The sequence below is a fragment of the Odocoileus virginianus genome, unplaced genomic scaffold (genome assembly GCF_023699985.2).
Source record: "Odocoileus virginianus isolate 20LAN1187 ecotype Illinois unplaced genomic scaffold, Ovbor_1.2 Unplaced_Scaffold_6, whole genome shotgun sequence".
NCBI lineage: Eukaryota > Metazoa > Chordata > Mammalia > Artiodactyla > Cervidae > Odocoileus > Odocoileus virginianus.
In genome coordinates this window covers 3,179,735-3,202,544 of record NW_027224268.1, presented here as the reverse complement: position 1 = coordinate 3,202,544, position 22,810 = coordinate 3,179,735, and the positions used below count along the sequence as shown (strand labels likewise).

At 41.6% G+C, this 22,810-nt stretch overlaps 2 long non-coding RNA genes across 4 annotated transcripts; both read left to right on the top strand.

Moving 5' to 3' along the window:
* Positions 1-256: 256 nt before the first annotated feature.
* LOC110147392 (uncharacterized) lies at positions 257-1,359 on the top strand. Its single transcript, XR_002316833.2, has 3 exons — positions 257-398; positions 517-626; positions 1,290-1,359. It is a non-coding gene; the product is annotated as an uncharacterized lncRNA (long non-coding RNA).
* Positions 1,360-8,033: 6,674 nt separating this feature from the next.
* Positions 8,034-17,388, top strand: LOC110147390 (uncharacterized). Of its 3 annotated transcripts, none has more exons than XR_011486009.1 (6): positions 8,034-8,585; positions 8,712-12,037; positions 12,343-13,700; positions 13,805-14,442; positions 14,542-14,659; positions 15,060-17,388. It is a non-coding gene; the product is annotated as an uncharacterized lncRNA (long non-coding RNA). The 3 variants fall into 3 exon arrangements; XR_011486010.1 differs by having other exon boundaries at positions 8,712-13,700; positions 15,060-16,915; positions 17,036-17,388; XR_011486008.1 differs by having other exon boundaries at positions 8,712-13,700.
* Positions 17,389-22,810: the final 5,422 nt, after the last annotated feature.

Here is a 22,810-nt window from a genome sequence, read left to right as displayed (position 1 = left end):
AATTAGGAGATAAAGGTGAATATCATGGAATCCAGGCAAGTGATGATGTGGACCTTAAACATTGTATAGGCTATAAGATTTTCAGAATTCTAGGTAAGCGATGATGTTGTCCCCAACACGTGTTGGTATCATATTTTTTTTTTTTGCAAATATTCAGATAAAAAGTGATACTGGGCCTACAAATACAAATAACTGTGAGATCTAGTTTAGCTAGTTTTCTAATTTAGAGATAATGTGTGTTTAACCTTAGGAATGAATGAGAGATTTGCAAGTATCCAGATAAGTGAGCTTAACATTCTCCATCACAGTATTGACCATGAGACTTTTATCGGTGCAAGGTCAAGAAATGATGGTACCTGTAACCACGGTGTTAACCTGGAAGTTCTGCAAATGTTCAGGTAGCATGGATGGGCCCATAAAGATGGAAGTGACAAAAGTTCTTTGTCAGTGTCCTAGTAGGAAAAGTTATGTTGTTAAATATATCTGTCACAGTGGTTTTTTTTTTTTTGGTTCCAGTCAGGGAAGCACAGTGACCCTAACAATGGTCGTTAATAAGACTTTGCTTGATCCAGTAAGTGATTATGAGTCTGACAACACTATAGCCCTTCTGACCTTCAGAAATCCAGGTAAATGTTGATGGTATCCCTGACATTTGTGTTACCATGTTTTGTTTTCTTTTTGCAGATATTCAGGTAAGAAATGTTAGTGTTCTCATAAATACTACAAAGAAATAGCCCTAAAAAAAAGAGAGAGAAAGAATTAGCCCTTACTTTTCACTAGAATTTTTGCAAGTAACCAGTCAAAAGAGAATATTGTTACTAACAAAAATGTAAACTGTGGAATACAACAAGTATCCAAGTAGAGTTGATATATCCTACAATAAAGAAAGCCAACAGCTTTACTTATAGGCACCCAGAAGAAAAATGATACATATGTGGGAACATTTGTAACAATGTATTTGTCAGGTTTTAGTCAAAAGAATATGATGAACTTAACCATGGCTGTTGACATGGATTTTGCCAGTGTCCATATAAATGATGATGTGGGTCTAAATCAGCACAGACCATCTGATTTTCAGATATCTAAATAAGTGACGGTAGCATCCCTAACACTTAACATTTTTTTTTAATAGCTATTTAGGTAAGAAATGATAAGAGTCCTTACCAATTCTAGAATCCATGAGTCTTCACATTTTTACTTTACATTTTTACTCCAAGTGTCCAGAAATTTCAGGTACACAGATAATTATGGTGTTCCTCTCCACAGTAGTAACCATGGGATTCTTGCAGGTATGTACTTAGGATATGATGGTCTTACCCCAAAATGATGTTGACCTTGGAATATTGCTAACAAACAGGTAAAGTTGATGTGTCCCATAATGATAAACATAAACAGGGTTATTTGCGGGTATCTTGGTAGAATATATTGTTCCTTTGATGCATATTTTGTAATATGTTTTTCCAGGTTCAAGACGCTGTGGTAACAATGCTCATTAATGGGGATACTGCTGTTGTCCGGGTGAGTGATGATGTGGGCCTAAACCACAACACAGGCCATCTGACCTTCAGAAATGTAGGGAAGTGGTGATAGTGTCCCTAACACTGTTGCAGGGAAGAAGCCAATTCTGAATCCCATGTTGGAACTGTTTCTTTGACTTGCTTTTTGTTGCTTTTGTTATTATAATCATACAGAATGGTTTGCCTCAGAGAATCCTGCCCCTCTGCCTGACTGTTAAACTAAAGTGCCTTTGTTCAGAACCCTGTCCACCTGTGGATGGCAGGAAGGAAGAAATTAACACATCCCCTGCCTGAGGCTTGCCATTCTAGGAGATGTTTGCAAGATTAATGGCCTTTTTACTTTGCTTCCTCACCTCCCCCCATCTCTGATCTATAAAAGAACCTGGCATCCAGACCCCATAAGATGGTTATTTTGACAAAGGATGAGATGGTTGGATGGCATCACCAACTTGATGGACATGAGTTTGAGTAAGCTCCGGGAGTTGGTGATGGACAGGGAAGCCTGGCATGCTGCAGTCCATGGGGTTGCAAAGAGTTGGACACAACTGAGCGACTGAACTGAACTGAGCCTGCCATCTTCTCTGTCTGACGGCTCTCCAATTAAAGTCTCTTCCTTTCCTCAACACCTCATCTTGTGTATTCATTGGCTTATTGTGCAGTGAGCAGAGCGAGCTTGAACTCTATAACAATTTGATTTAATCAGCCAGGAGCCTTGCTGCTTGTGGCTAGCTGGCCCTGAACAGGGAATACTGGGGCAAGATCCTAGCAGCTGCTGGGATCATTTGTTGTCCTGAGGTTCTTCCCTTCAAGGTTGCCTGAAGTGGCACCGACTGCCCCTAGCGCTTGGCAGTTGAGACAAGGAACTGACAGACTTCTAGAGTCGATGGACTGAATTTCATTTGTAGGGTAAATCTACCCAGTTTGATAGCTGGTTCAGCCAGTAGGATGTTTTGTGTGTCCTTTTGTGTTAAGAGCCGACAGGCTCGATTTTGAAGGGTAAGTCGCTTTGGTATGCACACCAGAAACATTCTTATCCCTCAATCTGGGCTTTTGCTTTACAGGATTAGCCAACTTGATGTGGTACCCATTTGCAGAGGGGAGGTGTTATTGGACTCTACCCTGAACTGGTTCATTGGGAACTAGTCCTCGTGGGGCAAGCCCACCCTAGTTGAAATTAGCTCATTTGTAGGGTAAATTTATTTACCTGATTTGGGAACTGGTCCAGTTGGAACCGGTTCATTTGGGAGCTATTTCTTGTGGGGGTGGGTAGCCTAGTTGGAATTAGTTCATTTGTTTTACAGGGTAAATTTATTTGCCCTATCTGGGAATTGGTTTGTCTGGATGCATCGATGCTGGAATCTGTGCCTTTTTTGTTGGAATTTGTCTGTCTGTGTGTTTGGTGCTATACAGCTTATAAAAGTGGGAAATACTTCATCTATCCTGAAGGAAAGATCTTTCGGGTGCACATTAGACATGTTAAGATCAGAAGAACAATAGCCCCTGAAATGGCTCACAACTAAACAATCAGGCAGTTACAAAGCGCTGATAAGAAACATGCCCAGGAGACTCCCTGGAGTCTAATTTCTAATTTTCCCTACAGGAGCCCCAGGTAATTTTGACAGTGAGAACAAGCTGACTGTCTCTCTAATAGACACTACTCTCCTTTGTAAATTAAATGCTCAAATAATCTTTTGCCCAGAATAGCCTGACATCAGGGTCCCATAGTGGCCTTTTTTGACCTTGTACAATCTGGGGAGCTTCGGCTCCCATCTTGGGGGCTATGGCTCCAATTTGGAGTGCTCTCCCCATGAAAGGAAACTGTTTATAAGGCACCTTGGAGAAAGGTTGCCGGTCTAATGGGACTGGGAAGTCATGTTAATGTGACTTTCTGGATGGTTGGGTTTTGGTTTATTCTGGTTGCTTTGGTGATGTGCAGACATCTGGAACTGCTTCCTCTATGGCTTCCTCTATGGTTTTCTCCTCTTTTCTTTCTCCTCACACCTTCTGCGAACAGGCCGGTAGCTGTGGAAGCAACTGAGGAACTCTGGCCAGGGTTACCCTCTGGTGTGTTCCAAAGGCCCACTGCTCACTGTGCCCCAGTAGCTGCTGCCAAACAGGTGAGGGTCTCTCCTTTTGACCCCTTTCTGAGGACCAGCCCAGTGGATCACAGGGTGGATTTCTCAGTCTTCCCTATCTTTCCTGTCACATATGCCTCTTTCTTGTGGGAGCCTGGGTGTTGCTCCTGGGCCTTCCAGAGAGGCCTTCTCTCTTCTTCTCTTCCAGAGAGGAGGAGAGTGAAGCTTTCCAACATGGATGGATAGATGTGTCAGTCCTTGTTGGGGAGGCCACCCAATTCTTTTGGGAAAGGAGGGAAAAGCAAAACTGTCCTTGGTTTACAAATGTGGTCTTTACAGGACCAGAAGGGTGGTTCCAAAAATCTTTTCACCACCCCCAAAACCTTCCCTGTTCATCTTGTGAAGCTCCTAAATACTAAACATGGGGAAACAAAATTATCATAGGAAGAACTTGCCTGTATCTTTGAGATGCAAATATCCTCTCTGGTCTTCCTTGGAACCTTATCTCTGTCTTTTTGAGGTGCAAATTTTAAAGAGGGTAAAGTAATTTAGAAATTGACTTGTCCAAGGTAATTAAAAATTGCTTCTTCTGCAAATATAATATTTATCCATCTAACCAAGTAAGCCTGACTTGTTTTATCTGTGAAGACCCCAATTTTAATCCAGCCTTTTTTGTAAACAGATGGGTTTTACTTTGCTGTACCTGACTCAGAACTGAAATCTTGAAGAACTGAGGCTTCACTATTTGTGTGATGTAGATATATATTGTCAACTAAAAAAAGATGTACAACTTGAGAGTTGTGAGTTAAGTTTTACTTGGGGCAAAATGAGGACTGCAGCCTGGGAGGCAGCATCTCAGAAAACTGCTCCAAACAACTGAGAAACTGCTCCAAAGCAGCAGTGGGGGAAGGTCAATATATAAGGTTTTGGTGAAGGGGGAGTTCAATACCATGAAGCACTCATTTTACAAAAGGTTTTCTGTTAGTCATGAGGATCTGATGTCACCATGAAGGGATTTAGTGCTTCTCTAGATATGAGGAGATGCAAGGATTGAGATCATAAAATCTGTTCCTAAAAACATCCAACTATCTAAAGACCTGTCCCACCAGATTCCCTGGAGCACAGAGTGCCTCACTCCACCCTGAACTCCCTCAGGGGTTGTTGAAGGTCAATAGCTATAGCAGCACAGGGTTCAATCTCCATAGAGGCAGATGGCAAATGCCTTTGTTGTTCCGTCATTGGCATCGCTCTTAGTGCCAATTTGTAGTTGACACGGCCACCTTGTGGTCATAAATCCGACCATACTTTGGGGGGCATTTCATGACCATTTTGTCCCTGCATTGCTGGGAAGGCTCGTTCCCAGTTCTGAAGAAGGTTTTGTTGATAGGCCACTCAATGTGCTATTACTGGACTAGGTCTTAATAGTCAAAGATCTCTGGACACCTGTCTTCTAGTTATGGTCCAGGAAAGTATTCCCTTTCATTGCATCTTCCCATATCTAGAGTTACACTATTACAATCATTGATCACATATCGAGCTATACATTTGATCAACTGCTTCAAGTCTAGTCATCATTATTTTCATTGGAGGCTCAGTCATACACTTGGTAATACAAGAAACAATAATCTTGTGAAACAGGCAAAATACAAATAGTATAGTTAATAACATTAGTGAAATTAAAAGTAAATATTTTAGCCATGAGCCTCCCACACCAAACCAGTTTTTTAAAAGATTGTCAAGACTAGGGAATGGGTCACTTAAAGCAGAAATCTGATTTTTCATGTGGTTCATCAAATGTGTTACATTAAAGGATTTATCAGGTATGAAAATATAGCATTCAGTTTGAATTATAGCACAGATATCTCCCTGAGATGCTGTAAGGTGTCAAGGGCCTTGCAGTTGTGTAGCACTGCCTTTCTCATCATAGAGATCAGAATTCAATAGGCTAATAGCCCGATTACTGTCATTTAAAGTTTATGAAAGTCGTTAAGACTTCAATATGACAAATTACATCCTCCAACCCCATTGAAGGCACGCAAAAATAGCTGCTAAATGGTCATACCAGTAGAATACAGATCTTTGACCCACTGGGATCATACCAATGGTAGATTGGTTGGGGTTACCTCTAATTTGTTAACATGTATGACCTTAAATTCATGGGAATCCCAGGCTACACCTTCGTATCCATCCCTGTAGATGTCAAGGCCATAAATTAGTGCCACAAATCCACTGAGTTCCATACCAATCACTCTCTCTAAGGGTAATAATAGGCATAGTTCATAAAGCACCCAGCCTTGTCTCATAATTACCAGGTTGATCATTTTTAGTATGATTTAACCATTCCCAACATAGAGGAGCCTTTAAACTTAAATGACCATAGCCTGGTGTTAACCATGTAGATCCTCCCCATAATTGTGGGAGTTTTCCTTTTAATAGATGAGAGGTTAATTTTTTGATTGAGACTTAGCTCATCACTCTTGAGTTTGAATGACCCTAAGAGAAATACTTTGGCCACCTCATGTGACGAGTTGACTCATTGGAAAAGACCCTGATGCTGGGAGGGATTGGGGGCAGGAGGAGAAGGGGACGACAGAGGATGAGATGGCTGGATGGCATCACCGACTCGATGGACATGAGTTTGAGTAAACTCCGGGAGTTGGTGATGGACAGGGAGGCCTGGCGTGCTGCGATTCATGGGGTCGCAAAGAGTTGGACACGACTGAGCGACTGAACTGAACTGAACTGAACTGAAGACAGAACACGATTAAACTCTCATCTAAAATAAATTTCCTAGGGGGTATCCAATCAGAGGCCTAGAGGACAGAAATCCACCAAGGTAACCCAGAAGTACTAGACACAGGTAATTGGCCACAACCCCAACAATTGGATTGAGTTTTAAACTAGCATAGAATCATGTCCATGATAGAAAACATTTGATTGATAGGCATAGGTAGGTCCAAGGAATCAGGAAAACATTATTGATCGTACAAATCAGATCAGCATCTTGGGCAAGCTGTCTATGTTCTGATGTCATCATCTTCTCATCCTAGTGTAGTGCAGTTTCCTCTGTTTGAGCATCGTTTAAAGGTGAGTTTGAGGACAACAGGCCTCTCTATACACCAGTCCAGCATAGGGGCCTTTAGAAGTGGGAGTTAATCCAAGTGTCAATTTCCCTTCAATTTCACTGTGCAGTTGAGAGTCAGTTAAGAGTACCTGACTTTTTGCATGCAGGTATTCAGATAAGAAATGACAGAGTTTTACCAAACCTCAGAAACAACATCACAATATCACTATATCACAATATAGACCAGCTGGTCTTCAGACATCTTGGTAAGTGAGGATGATGTATAATACCATAAGCACAGTCTTCCCATATGTTTTCCTACACAGAATCCTGATACGCTGTTTGCTAATAAAGGTAGGACATGTCACAGTAATTTATTAGACATTTGTGTTTTCACATAATTACATAATTAATGGGATTATGAAGACTATATAATTTAAAATCTAGCAAATTGTATTAACTGTATTTTGGGCTTGAATACAGTCAAAGTATCAACCTGTCCCTAGCAACACTAGTAAGAATAATGTACTCTACTCTTGTGTTGATATACTGTTTTATACACTCCTGCCGACAACAGGATATCCAGGTAATTTATCTTGTTGTTCATGACCACAAATATGACAGTGAATTTTTGAGATATCTCTTCAAGGTAACAGAGTATCACTTACTAGGGTTTAATGGTGCAGTTTTGCAAGCATCAAGACAGTAAAGAAACTGTTGGGGTGCAGGTATGTGGATGATGTGTACTGAACACGTATGGCCTGATATGTTTTTCAGATTAACATCAAGCTCTCTAGGTGAACGTGTCAAACGTGGTTCCTATGTGACCTGGCTGGTATCCAGGTAAGCGGTGGTTAGGGCCTCACCCACGGCATGGTTCCTCGGGCCTTCATCAATCTAAGTAAATTAAGATGGGTTCTCACACTCACATTGCCAAGACTTTTTTCATGCAGGTACTCGGGTAAGAAATGATAGGGTTTTACTAAGTACTCCAACACATGGTTTTCACTCTTTACCTTAGAAAAAGCTGACACAGATGTAAAGAACAGACTTTTGGACTCTGTGGGAGAAGGCGAGGGTGGGATGATTTGAGGGAATAGCATTGAAACATGTATATTATCATATGTGAAACAGATCGCCAGTCCAGGTTGGATGCATGAGACAGGGCACTCAGGGCTGGTGCACTGGGATGACCCTGAGGGATGGGATGGGGAGGGAGGTGGGAGGGGGTTCAGGATGGGGACACATGTACACCCATGGCTGATTCATGTCAATGTATGGAAAAACCACTACAATATTGTAAAGTAATTAGCCTCCAATTAAAATAAATAATTTAAAAAAAACAATGTGTTTTCAACACCATGTCAGGACAAGATGCTGAGGTCTGCGTAATGATTCTCATGGGACACTGTTGGTGCCTAGGTAAGTGAGGATGTGGGCCTGAGGCACAACAGAGACGATCTGTTCTCTATGTCAGGCCCCAAGGGATAATGGCATTCCTAACGCTTCCTGTTATAGCCTGATATGGTTTCAGATATTCAGGTAAGAAATGCTAAGAGTCCTTACTAACTGTATTAACCCTAGGTTTACCCTATTTCCAGTTTAGCGAAACCAGCTGTTTCATCCTGTAGGTAATGAGGACTCTGTCCAGGTAGTTGTCCTGAAGTCTCTGCCATGTAGTAACTCTAGCATTTTTGCACATATCCAGAGAAGTACACCTGGTCTCTCCTGACCACAGTGGTGACCATGAATGACTGCAAAGATGCAGGTAGAGTGGCTGTGATGTGTAATAAAGGAGGTGAAAAGGGTCAGTGGCAGGCGTCCTAGTAGAACAAGATTCATGCTAAACACATCGGTTGCATATGTTTCTTCAGGATCCGGAGAGGAGAACAGGGTGAGCCAATTCACCCAGAAGAGACTGCTTAACAGGTAAGTGTTAAAGTGGATCTCACCAGACTGCAGACCCTCTGAACTTTCCTATCGAGATAAATAAGGATACTGTCCCTACAATCTCTGATTATGTCTTCTTTTTCTCTCTCTCTTTTTTTTCTGCAGGCCTCATGTTCCCATCCTTGTTCTCCCAGTATGAGTTCATGTGATATAAGCTGATGAAAGATGTTTTGATTGTGAGATATCTCTGTATATCATGATTCCAGTCTTTTGTGTTGACTGTTTCTGGCATGTCATCAATGGGGAATTTCATGTTTCCCTGATGACACTGGTAGAAATGACATTTTGCTTTGTTTCTTTTTAGTGTTCGGTATGTATTCAACATAGCAGTGAAGGAAGGAAAGATTTGCAGGTGGAACCTGGTTGGTATGCAGGTTAAGGGACGCAGCGGGCCTAAGCCCCAGTGCAGGCTATCTGATGTCCAGATGTCTGTGTAGGTGATGGTGTGTCCTAACCCTTCTCGTTACCCTAACTTTTTCTGTCAGGGATCAGAGTAAGAAAGAAGTGTCTTTGAAAGTGAAAGTGACTCAGTAATGTCTGACTCTTGCGATCCCATGGACAATCCAGTTCATGGAATTTTCCAGGCCAGAATACTGGAGTGGGGAGCCTTTCCCTTCTCCAAGGGATCTTCCCAAGCCAGGGATTGAACCCAGGTCTTGCGTGTTGCAGGCAGTTTCTTTACCAGCTGAGCCACAACGGAAGCCCAGGAATACTAGTGTGGTTAGCCTGTCCCTTTTCCAGAGGATCTTCCCTACCCAGGAATTGAACCAGGGCCTCCTGCATTGCAGGCAGATTCTTTACCAACTGAGGTATCAGGGAAGCCCAAGTGTATCTTTTGTTATGTAAAAATGCAACACTTTGCCCTGTTTCTCTTTTGGAAGAAGTTGGATACTCTTAAGCATTGAACGTTTGCACATATGCAGATATTGATCATGGTTTTGCCATCACGGTGCTGCCCATAGGCTTTGAATAGGTGTCCAGCGAGCCAACTACGGCTTTCCAACCTGGGCCGTGACCTTGGAAAATCTCCAGGTAGAATGGATGTATTCCCTAATGATGACATGACCCAAGTGTCCTGGTTGAAGAGGCGCATCAGGTACGTGGATGATGTGGGCTAACCCTCAGCACAGGTTCCCTGAACTGCACATGCATAGCTGAGCGAGCATTGTGACCCTCCCACTGTGACCATGGCTTCTTTGCTGCTCCTCAGGTAACGAGGTATACTTTACTCATTCTTAAAATCTTTAGACTTCCATTTTCCTTCCTTAGAGAAAAATGTTTAACTCTGAGAGTTGTGAGGCATGACATGGGTCAGGTATTTCTTATGATATGCCAAGCACTGTAGTGACCATGGACATTCTGCAGGTACCCTGTAAAGAAGTGTAATTAACCCCACAGGGGTCTTGACCTCGGAGTCCTACAAGCACTCAAGTAACGTTGATTGCCTAAGGACAGAAATGACCAGGGTGGTTTTCAGGTGTCCTGGTCACACAAATCGTGACCCTTTACACAGATCTCTTCATGTGTTTTGCAGGTTCCTTTCAAGGGAGGAACCTTCCAATGGTCATTCTCTGGGGACCTTGCTGGTGTCCAGGTCAGTCATGATGTGGGCCTTTAGCTGCCTGCAAACAAACTGATCTTCAGCAATGTAGGCAAGTGTGGATGGCATTCCTACCTATTCAATTTTAGGTTTTTTATTTTTGGGGGGAGCAGGTTTTCAGTCAAGACATGACATTGTCCACCACCATTGCTAAGTATGTCTTCCCCCCTCCTTTTTTTCTCCCCCTTATTATTTCGGTATAAAGTGTGTTTCAGCTTAGGAGTGACAGAGGGTAATGCACGTCCAGGCAATTGATTCTGCTGTTGAAATACTCACCAGGAGATTTCTCCCAGTATACCTCTAAGAGATGACTCTGTGCCTAACAATGGTGTGGACCTTCAATTCGTCCAAGTCCAGGTCGTGTTTCTGCTTGCCCTCATGGTGGAAGTGACTGATGTTATTGGCAAGGGTAAGCTTATTTCACAGGTAAGCCACTGTGTCCTTTAAGACACAGTGGAATGCATTTCTCAAGGTCCTAGCCATCATGTCATCACAATGAACCAAATGATAGCTGTCCTTGGGACCTTGCTAGCAACCAGGAGTGGGATGAAGTAGGTCCTTGCCCAACCATATCATTCCATTTTCTGATGTCTAGGTGAATGGGGATGGTGTGTCTAATCCAGCGTGTGAACATTCTTTGTTGCAGGTTTCCCATTCAGTTCTTTGCATAGTGTAGCGGTGTGAGATTATGTGACATGAATTCATTAGGGACCTTCTTATTTTCAGATTGATAGGAAATTTATGATCTTTTGAAGACTCTTAAATGGACCTTGATTTGGCATGGAGCATTTCAGAAATTCATTGGTCCCTCACAGTGTTCATCAGCATGAGAAAGTGACTATGAACATATTCTTGTTCAGAGATGCTTCTTTTCCCCCGCTCTTGTGATGGTATGGATGCAATTCATTGGATTTCCCATACCTATGACATTGACAAGGGGAGTTTTGCGGGTAAATGCTCAAAAGAGGAAGGTTCTTTGACTAGGCCTTGACCTCACATTCCTGCAGTTACCCAGGTAAGGTTGATGCATCCATCATTGATGTACTTCATCAAGTTACTTGGCAGTCGCACAGGTCGACTGTGATGTGTACTGAACGTGTTTTGCCCAATGGGTTTTTCAGATTCACGTCAAGCTCTCTAGGTGAACTTGTCGAAGGTGGTTCACACGTGACCTGGCTGGTATCCAGGTAAGCGGTGGTTGTGGCCTCACCCATGGCACGGGTCCTCAGGCCTTCATCAATCTAAATAAGTTAGGATGGGTTGTCACATTGATGTTGCCAAGACTTTTTTCATGCAGGTACTCAGGTAAGAAATGACAGGGATTTACCAAATTCTCCAACACATGCTTTCCACTCTTTATCTTAGAAAAAGCTTCTGTCTCATCCTGTGAGAGTTGAGGGATTACACCACCCTAAGGTACCTGATCATGGTGTCCCCGACCCCAGGAGTACCCATACGTTTTTCCCAGGTGTCCAGTAAAGTCCTGGTGATTTTATTTGACGTCAGAATGGATCTCTTATTCCTGACGAGGCAGGTTGAGTTGGTGTGTTCCATACTGATGAAGAGGCCAGGTGAGACGGTATCTCTTTATTAGATTGAGTCCTGGACTTGTACAAGCATCCAAATGGTAAAACTGACCAAGGGAATGTTCAGGTGTCCACACCTAGAATATTATGTTTACTGCATTCATTCTCTTAATGTGTTTTCAGGTTCATGTATGTCCTGATGGTGAGCTTTCATTGGTAATTTACTTGGGACATTGCTCGTGCCTACCTAAGTTGGGATGTTTGCCTTTTCTTCATCACAGACCATCTCTTCTCCATGCATGATGGTAAGTGATAATAGTGTTCTGAACAGTTCTTTTTAGCATGATTTTGTTTTAGATCTTCAGATGAGAAATTCTAAGTTTTCCTACTAATTTTGTTACTTATGAGTTTACATTTTTTATGTTTTAGGTATAACTAATATTTAACCCTTTGAGTATTGCGTGATCATATCTTTTAATTTTCATGTAATTCCCACTGGAGTACTAACCATATGATTTTTCATGTATCCAGTTAAAAAGTCAACGTTTCTTCTGAGAATAATATTGACTTGAATTAATTCAAATACCTTTACATGTTGTTATTTCCACAGTCCAGATGGAAGACAATTTTCGGTGTAGGTGTCCTGATGGAATAGATTGTATCTTTAAATACATTTGTTAGATGTATTTTGTCATGTTCCTGTGAAGAGAACAGTGTGAACCTAGCAATGGTTGCTAACGGATCCTTGTTCTCAGCCATTTAAGTGATAAAATGGGTCCTACCACACCAAGACCATCTGAACTTCAATATGAAGATAAGTGAGGTTGGTGTCCCAGACACTTGTGTTACCATGTGCGTTTTTAGGTATCCTCATGAGGTCTTTACTCATATACAGGTATGGAATTATATAACATTACCCTATTAAAGACGTTTTCCTTTTCAGATATCTCTGTAATCTCTGTGTCTTGTATTTACCTTGTTTTTGGCATGTGTGTAGTTAAATTTATTTGACCCTATATGGATTATTACCAATGAGATGTTTTTTCTATTTCTGTTTAGAGATAATATATACTTGTACTGATTAACAGATATGCAGGTGATGCAGATATTCTGTCACATTGCCATCATCATATTATTGACCGTGGAAATTTTTCAGGTGTCCCTTCAAGTGAAAATGGTGTCTCTTCCTCGGAATTGACCTTCAACTTCTGCAACTAGCCCTATAGTGTCAATGGGTATCAAAATGATCAAGTGACCAAGGAAATTTACATCTTTAGAGGTCGAATGATTTATATTCCTCAAACTTTCCCAGGTGGCGCAGTGGTAAATAATCCATCTGCCAATGCAGAAGATTCAGGAGATGTGAATTCAATCCCTGGGTCAGGAAAATCCCTGGAGTAGGAAATGGCAACCCATTCCAGTATACTTGCCTGGAAAATTCCATGGATACAGGAGCCTGGCAGGCAAGCTATGGCCCATGTGGTCACAAAAGAGTTAGACACAATTGAGCAACTGAGTGTGCACACATGCACAAACATTGTCCACAGTGTGTTTCTCAGATTCACGTGAAGACATCATGGTGAGCCTATTAATGGTAGTCATCGGGGATCGCCGCTGGTATGGAGGTAAGTACAGACGTGGGCCTATACCATAGCAAATCCCATCTGACCTTCATATATCCAGCCTAGGGATGATGTGTCCTCATACTTCCTGTTACTCTGATTGTTTAAGATATTGAGTTAGGAGGTGATAGTCTTTACCACTTCTAGATAGCCTCAGTTTGTATTTGTTATATTTCTGGAAATGTTCATTTTTACCTCTATGAATGCTAAGGCTTTATGTGAGTACAGTTACTTATCATGGTGTTCCCCATCTCAGTACTACCCATAGGATGTTTACAGGTCTCCAGTCAAAGAGGGATATTTTATCTTATACTGGTGTTCACCTTGGCTTGCTACAAGTATCCAGGTAGGTTGCTGTGTCTCCTAATGATGAAGTGACGGAAGTTATTTGCAACTGTCATGGTAGAAAAAGTTATGTGCTTTAACAAACATTTCATATTATCATTCTAGGTTCATGTCAAGAGACCATGGTTAAACTAACAGTGCTAATTAGTGGTGACCATGGCTTGTGTGCAGGTAAGTCAGGATATAGGCCTATACCACAGCACAGGTCATTTGATCTTCATAAAACTGGGCAAGTTCTGATAGTTTCTCTGACAGTCGATGTTACCATTTTTTCTTTACAGGTATTCAGGTGGTAGTAGTAGTGCTTAGACGCTCAGTTGTGTCCAACTCTTTGTGACCCCATGGACTGTAGCCCTCCAGTCTCCTCTGTCTGTGGGATTCTCCCAGCAAGAATACTGGAGTGGGTTGCCATTTCCTCCTCCAGGGTTCAAGCCTGCATCTCTTAGGTCTTCTGCATTGGCAGGCAGATTCTCTACCACTGTGCCACCTGGAAAGCCCTAGGTATTCAGGTATTCAGATAGAAAAGGACTGTTCTTATCAAGTCTAGAAACCATGAGTTTTCCATTCTTATATTTTAGAGAGAATTTTCGTTGATGCTGTGAGTGAGGTGTGTTTGTCATTTTCAGATGATTCTCATGATGCTCTTAACCATGATAGTAACCATGAAACATTGCAGATGTCCCAGAATGAAATGTTGTCATATCTGCGAATGCCGACAACCTTGCTATACTGCAGGTATTCAGGTAGAGTTGATGTTCTCAAAATGAAGGAAATGTCTGAGGTCATTTGAAGGTGTCCTGCTACAAGTTCTGTCCTTTTGAATTGTAGAATGTGTTTTTCAGATTCCCGTCAGGAGATCAAGATGAACTTAATGGCTGTCAAAGGAGTTCTTTCTGATGTCCAGATAAGTGACGATGTGCACTTTCCCCACATCACAGCATCCTGCATTCACATCTCTAGGTAAGTAGTATTGATTGGCTTAACTTGTTGTACCATGTGTTTAATTTCAGGTCTTCAGGTAAGAAATGATAGTGTTTTTATTAATCTTAACAATTATGACTGTCTACTGTTTTATATTTTTGAGAGTTTATTTTTAACCCTTGAGTGATGAGCAATTCCTGGGTGTGCAGGCAGTAATGACTGAGTGTGTGGCACAATTGTGAACGTGTTTCTGCAGGGGAGCAGGGAAGAGAGGACAGTATTTATAACAATTCTAGCAATAGCATAGACCTTGGAGAGCTGCATGCCCCCAGGGAGAGTGGAGGATGGGTTCTTTGGTGAAGGCAGTGTATGAGGTTATCTGCAGTGTCCAGACAATTAGTCGTGTCCATAGACACATTTGTCACAATGTTTTTTCCAGGTTCCTGTCTAGAGATCATGGTGCACTTCTTTATGACCATGAGAAGAACATGGCTTTTATCCAAGTGAGTGACACTGTGGGCCTTTTGCAGAAGCCAGGCCATCTAGTTTTCAGATATCTGAGTACATGGGTATGATTTCCCTAACAGAGTGTTACCCTGTTGTTTTGCAAGTGATCCATTAAGTCCTTTCCTAATGTGCAGGTATGAGGTTATATGACTTTCCCTCATTTCAGAGCTTCTTATTTTCATATGTATGAATGATGATACTTTCAAGTCTCTGTGTTAAGTATGGCTTTGGCATGTTTGCCATTCAGAATTCAAATTGACCCCAACAATACCAGTAAGTCGGATGTTTGACTGTGTTCTTGTTCACAGGTTATGTGTTTTATGTACGCATAGTGGTAGATGGATCAGTGGATGATTTGTCATATTGTCCATCAGTGGTTAACATTCACTTTGAGGTTTCTCCAGGCATCCCTGCAAGAGAGGAAAGAATCTCTTTTTATTCATCTCAGATTTCCACAGTTATCCATGGAACAGCAATGTGTCTTGAAATGGTAGAATTGAACAAGGAATTTTCAGGTGGCCCAGTGGAGTAAGATGCATACCAAACACATTTTACACAGTTGTTTTCAGCTTCATGTGAAAGCATCACAGTGAACTGATTCACAGTAGTTATCAAGGCACATCGCAGATATGGAGGTGAGTGGTGGTGACTTGCGCTGAAGCCACAACCTAAATCATGTGACCTTTGTGCATAAAAGCTAGTGTTGATGGTGTCCCTGCTTCCTTAATTATTTTTGCAGGTGTGCAGTTCAGGTCTTAAGTAGTACACAGGTATGAAATGATATGATATAAACACATCAGTGAAAATCACTCAGTTATATCTGACTCTTTGCGACCCCATGGACTATACAATCCATGAAATTCTCTAGGCCAGGATACTGGAGTGGGTAGCTGTTCCCTTCTCCAGGGGGTCTTCACAACCCAGGAATAGAATCCAGGTCTCCCTCATTGCAGGCCACCAGGGAAGCCCATTAGAGGGCTGCTTATTTTCAGATATCTATGTAATCATCTGATATTTACCTTGTTTGGCACAAGTGTAAGCTAAATTAATCTGTCCCTGGTAATACTAACAAGCGATAGTTTTTTATTGTAATCTTGTACAGATATAATGTGTGTTTCTCACTTGAGCTGGTAGTCAGATTGCAAGCATCCAGGCAGTTTGTTATATTGTTCTAATGGCTTTATTAACCACAGGGTATTTGCAAGTAACCTTTCAGGGGAGAAAGGTGTGTGTGTTGCTCGGGTTTACCCTCAGAGTTCTCCAAGTATCCAAGTAATATTGATGGATCTCAAAATAATGTAGGTGACAGAGGGGCTTGCAGGTGCACAGGTTACATGCAGCATTATACCAAGCACGTTTTTCACAGTGTGTTTTTCAGGGCTTGCCAAGAGATCAGGCAGCAAGCCAGTCAGTGGCAGTTGATAGGGGGACACAGCTGGTGTTGAGGTAAGTGATGGCATGGCCTAAACCACATCCCAGACCATCCAGTCTTCCTGTATGGAGGTAAGTGATGGCAGGTGTCAAGAATGCTTGTCAGTATGACTTAGATACAGATGTTCAGGTATGAAATGATAGAGTCATTACCAAATCTAGAGACTGAGTTTTCACTTTTTATGTTTCAGGTGAAATTTATGTTTAACATAGGGGTGCTCAAGGGTTGCAGGTATACAGGTACTTATGGTGGTTTTCCCCACCACAGTACTACCCATCGGATTTGTACAGGTGTCCAGTCAAGAAATGATAGTCTTCCAACCTTGGTGTTAACCTTGGATTCCTGCAGGTACCCAAGTAAAGTTGATGTGTCCTCACGAGGTAGTGACCAAGGTTATTTGCTGGTGTCCTGGAAGAAAAAAAAAGTTGTGCCCTTTAACATATGCTTCATAATATTTCTGTCATGTTTTCTTCTAGAAATCTCAGTGAACCTAACGTTGGTTGTTGATGGGGAGACATGGTTGGTGTGCAGGTAAGTGATGGTGTGGGCCTGAACCACTGCATAGGCTGTCCGGTCTCCAGGTAGCTAGGTAGGTGATGGTGATGTTCCTCACACTTGTTACCATGATTTCCTTGCAGCCTTTCAGATAGGAAACAGTGGATCCCTTACCAGTTCTAGAAACCAGGAGTTTTCATTTATTATTTTTTTAAAATTTTGTCTTTCTCATAGTATTGAGTAATTTCACATAATCAGAGATAATTAGCACAATGAACCTAGCTAGCCATGATAGCGACTGTGGAAATTTTGCACATGTGCCCTTAAGAAATGTCTGCTTTCGAAACATGTATATCTAGGGTGAAACAGATCACCAGCCCAGGTTGGATGCATGAGACAAGTGCTCAGGCCTGGTGCACTGGGAAGACCCAGAGGGATGGGGTGGAGAGGGAGGTGGGAGGGGGGACCGGGATGGGGAATACATGTAAATCCATGGCTAATTCATTTCAATGTATGACAAAAACCACTGCAATGTTGTAAAGTAATTAGCCTCCAACAAATAAAAATAAATGGAAGAAAAAAAAAAAAAAAGAAATGTCTGCTTACCTGGGAATATTCCTAACTTGGATTCCTGCCAGTATTCAATGAGAGCTGATGTTCTTATAATGATGAAAGCAGTGTCTTCAGGTGTCTTGGTAGAACAAATTGTGTCCTTTTTACATGCATCATATTTTTTTTTTCACCTTTGTGTCAAGAGATCATGGTGAACCTGATAATGGTTGTTCTCAAAGGCATATCTGGTATCCAGGTAAGTGATAACAGGCACCTTCATCACATCAGAGACCATCCAGTCTTCAAACACTTAGGTGAGTGATATTTGTTACTGTTTTGCCATGGCATTTGGGGACTAGGTTTTCAGGTAAGAATTGATAGTATTTCACCAGTTCGAGCAACCATGTCACCCTCCTGTTTTATATTTTTAAAAAGATTTCTATTTTACCATGTAATTGTTGAGAAACTTTTTGTTTACCATGGCTTTTTGCAGTTTTCTTGTCAAAGACAGGATTGTGTCTAACTAAGGTGTTGATCTTGGACTTTTGTAAGTTTTCAGGTAGATTCGATTGGCCCCATAAATTTAATGGAATTTTCCCAAGTGTTCAGATAATGCATGTATTCCTAATTCATTATTTATCATTTGTCTTTATAATACCAAGTAAAGAGTATGTATAATACCAAAAGAAGGGCCTCACATCATCTCTTAACTGGATCACCAGCAAAATGCAAAATTGAATCTTGTTATTAGTTGGGCCATGATCTCTTGATTGATATTTTTGCAGATGTTTACTGAAGAGGAGATATTATCTCTATCCGAAGTCTTGACCCTGCTTTTTTTTTTTTTTGCAAATAAAATATCCAGGTAGACTTAATGGTTCCCTTTAAGTTTGTAGTGCTCATAGGATTTTCCAGCATCCAGATTGTAGAATTATCCTTAAACACTGGTATCTCTTCAGTTGTTGTAGATTCCAATTAAGAGACTGTTGAGAAGCTCTGTACAGTATTGGAGGCAGAATTTTGCTTGCCTCTAACTATAAGATGATGAGGTTCGTACCAAAGTTAGAGCTCTTGAGATTGTGCAGATATCCAGACAGACACCAGTAGGGATGTGTGATATCTTACCTGGGTATATGTAAACTCCCAAGGTCATTATCTTGATTAGGAACACCATCTACTCTTGCCTGAAAATTTCAAGAAAACACATTAGTTAGAGACACTTTCATAGTGTGACAGGATATTTGAAATTTCCTTGATCACTGTGATGGTTGGTCAACACAACTTAAAGGACACTTGCAAATAAACATGGTCACAAGTTTGGCTTAAGGACCTTGGGAGTTTATAGATATCCAGGTAAGATATGACATATCCCTACTGTGATCTTGATCCTGAGCCTTTATAAATATTCAGGCAAGAGAGGGTATTTGTCTGATTACATTTGTAACCCAAAGATTTTGCAGGTATACAGGCAGAAAATGGCTGTGTCTGTATTTACGGTGCTGCCCTTTGAATTTTGCTTGTATCCAGGTAAGATGATCTGTCCTTTACCCTGCTAGAGGCCTTGGGATATTTTACTTGTCCAGGTAAGGAGTGATGTGTCCTCAACCATGTTAGTTACCCTGGTATTTTGCAGACACCCAGGTAAGAAATCACATGTCTACAACAATATTACTTATCCTTACGTTTTTTTTAGATATTCTGGGACGAGATGGTAGTATTTGTAACAACACTACTCACCACAGGATTTTGCAGATACCCAGTCAAGAGATGGCATCTCTATCAATGCTAATGTCTGTGGAAATGAAATACATTTTTTGTGTTATCTATATATTTTATTAAAAGAATTGTAACTCTTTAATGACAAATAGTATTCACAATCACATTTTCTTATGTCCATTTCTTGATTTGTTCAATTTCTCCATAATAATATTTGTACCAACAACCTTAGGCTTACATTTATGAAAGATTTTAATATCTAGGAACAGTCAATGCAGATATACTTCATGCAAAATGTGGTTATTCCTAAAGGAAATTAGGCTCTAGATCACTTCTTCATTAAAGGATTAGACAACATCTGAGGCCTAAAACAAACAGAAGCATTTCATTGTTCACTCATGTAAATAATTGGTTGCTTGAGGCTGCTTTGGTTAGCAGGACTGTGTATAGCATGCCAGCTACCAAACCTGTCATTATCTCAAGCATCACCTTCCCTGGCACCTGGAGTCCTATTAGGACTTTCATCATTTCTTCTATCACTTTTGGTACTTCTAGTCCTTTCTCTTTCCCTCAGGACTAGTTAAGACAGATGCTAATGTGTCAGTGAGGTTTTGAAAATAACACTTTTCATAGCAATGGTTTGAGCTAATAGTGATTTTCGTCTCAAATGTCTTACAAACGCTAATTAAGCTTCTAGCTCCCTAATAGTCTTAGGCCAGTCTGGAGTGAGTTCCCACTTTCCCCTGAAGCTACTGGAAGTCCTCTAGGAAACAGAAGGCCTGGGGGATAGAGCCTGACAGCCTTTTTCTTGAAAGAGGGTTGAATAAACTTTTAGAACTTTTCTGATGCTTAGAGAGCAAAGTCTTGGGGTGCTTTATCAAATGAAACCCCTTGGAATGTTTTATTAAATGAAGTCTAGCTAGTTTAAGCCATCTGTCAGAAAGATATTTATTATTTATAATTTATTTTTTAACTTTATTTTTTACATTGTTATGGAAAAGTATACAGCTATTGAGTTAGTGCCGTAGGTAAATAGATTAAATCACAAGCCTAAATCAGTTCATTAAGACAATAGTTATTTCTCAATAGGAAGAGGAAAAAAATACCGCTGGCAGGTGTGATTGAAAAGAAAGATGTGAGAGAATAGGAGGTCCTTGAGAGTGTTCTTTCCATTTCCTCGTTCTGATGCAGAAATTCAGACAAAAGCTTTAGAAGAAGCACCTGAAAAAACAATATCTCCAGATTCAAAATGCAGAAGCACAGGCATAATGCAATGGTGAAATTCGTTCATGGACATTTTCTCCAGAATCAATGATTCTCAACCAGGTGTGTGATGTTGCTCCCTGGGGGACATTTGACAATGTCTGGAGACATTTGGGGTGGTCATGACTCCCAGGGCAGGTGAAGTGACGCTGGCATCTAGTATGTAGAGATGAGGGATGCTGCTTTGAATGTCCTACAATGCATGTGACAGCTCCCATCACAAATGATGACCCAGCCCCCAAAATTAGCAGTGCTAAGGTTGAAGAACTCTGCTCTGAGTCCCTCCCTTGTTTGAGCGGTAGTCCCGGTCTCCCGTTACAGGGAGTGATGTGTGATATATCACATGAGTGATATGCCATTGATATGGTTGACCTCAACCTCCCCCAGGGCTTCCCAGGTGGCTCAGCAGTAAAGAATCCACCTGCCAATGCAAGAGACACGGGTTTGATCCTTGGGTCGGGAAGATCCCCTGGAGAAGGGAGTGGCACCCACTCCAGTATTCTTGCCTGGAGAGTCCATGGACAAAGGAGCCTGGTGGGCTACAGTCCATGGGGTCACAGAGTTGGATACGACTTAAAGATTAAAACACCACCAACCTCCCCCTCCTCAACTCCAGCAGGCCCAGCCTGATGATCTTCCCACTGCTTGCTCTAGGATACCTTCATCAGGCCTGGCAGCCCAGTCTGTGCACTGTCTAAACTGGAACGTGTTCCTAACCACACGCTGTGGATTTTCTCAGAAGGTAATGGCTATGCTTTTATTTTGAAGTGATTCTAGCTTCTTTTAATTAGGAAGACATATGCACATTTCTTTTCAAATCTATCAGCTAGTTCATGTGATTTGAGTAGAAAGTCAAATGTAGATCAAAGAAAGACCCCTCTGATAAAACATCTATAGCACATCATGTTAACTTTTCTGGGCTAACTAACATTGAACAAGGGGTGGCTTTTTATTCTTCTTTTGGTCCTTGGTCCCAATCATCTGTTGACCTACTTCTGGCCTTCTGCTTAAACAGTTGTGCGCTGAAGTTTGTAGAACATGCAGTCCAGGCGAGAAAGCGGACACAATAGGGAAAGATAAGAGACATCTTTAACTTCAAGTGCAGGAGCATAGAAGCACCCCTTCTTATTTACAAATTTTACTGTGAAGCAAAAATATAGAGATGATAACGTCCTCCAAAATTATATCCAAGTTAAAAAAGATCTGGGAACCATCCCTGTTTCTAGTTCTTGTTCCATTACTGTCAAAACTTTGTACACTCCCTAAAATACAAAAAGGACTGGAACAAAATTCCAGTCTTTGAGTTCATTTAAGCAGGGTGGTAAGTAAGAGTATAGCTCTCTGAGACAGCAAGTAGAACAGAGATTCTCAGGGACTAGGGGAGAAGGAAGAGAGGTGATCTTGCTGAGTCTCTGTTTGGGGTGATAAAAACATTTTGGAGACAGATAGTGGTGATGGCTGTACAAGTTTGTGAGTGTAATTAATGCCACTGAGTTTTATACTTAAACATGGTCGAATTGTAGATTTTATGTTCTACATATTTTGCCACAATAAATGACTACCTTTGAAGTGTAGCAAAAGCTATAGATGCAATATGTGTCAAAGATCTTAAGAGTAAAGAGAAGAAATCATCATTTAAAAACAAAACGTCTTGAGTTCACACTTTTTCTTAGAGCCTTTCCCAGGCACCTGATAGTCTGTGTCTCTCCAGGTCCTCCGGGAAGCAGACGCTAAGGGGACGTGAGGAATTAAATGTTCTAGAGACCCGGGGAAACACCTATGCAGGGCAGAGCTGAGGAAGGAGGAGAGGGCAAGGGGAGGCTGCTGGCTCAGTACACGTCTGACACAGGGGAGAGGATGAAAGGAAGGGAGCCCTCAGCAGTGCGGCCCAAGAAGGCTTGGGCCAGATCAATAGGAAGTCTTCCTCTCCCACTAGAGGAGTCTCTCATTCCCCAGCAGTGGGCCTGCAAGGGTCTCTCTGCCTCTCTGCTGTGCTTCATTGTTGACCACTTGCAGCCTGTGGGCACACTTCCCTGGTTACCACACACGCATCTTGTTCAGAGCTCACAACCCCTCCTCCAAGCAGTTTATAATCTCCAGTCAACAAAAGGGGAAGTGGGGCTTAAATAAAATTCCCCCAAACACGTGGCCCTTAAGTGGTCAAGTGTGAAAGTGTTAACCACTCAGTCGTGTCCGACTCTTTGTGACCCCATGGACTGTAGCCC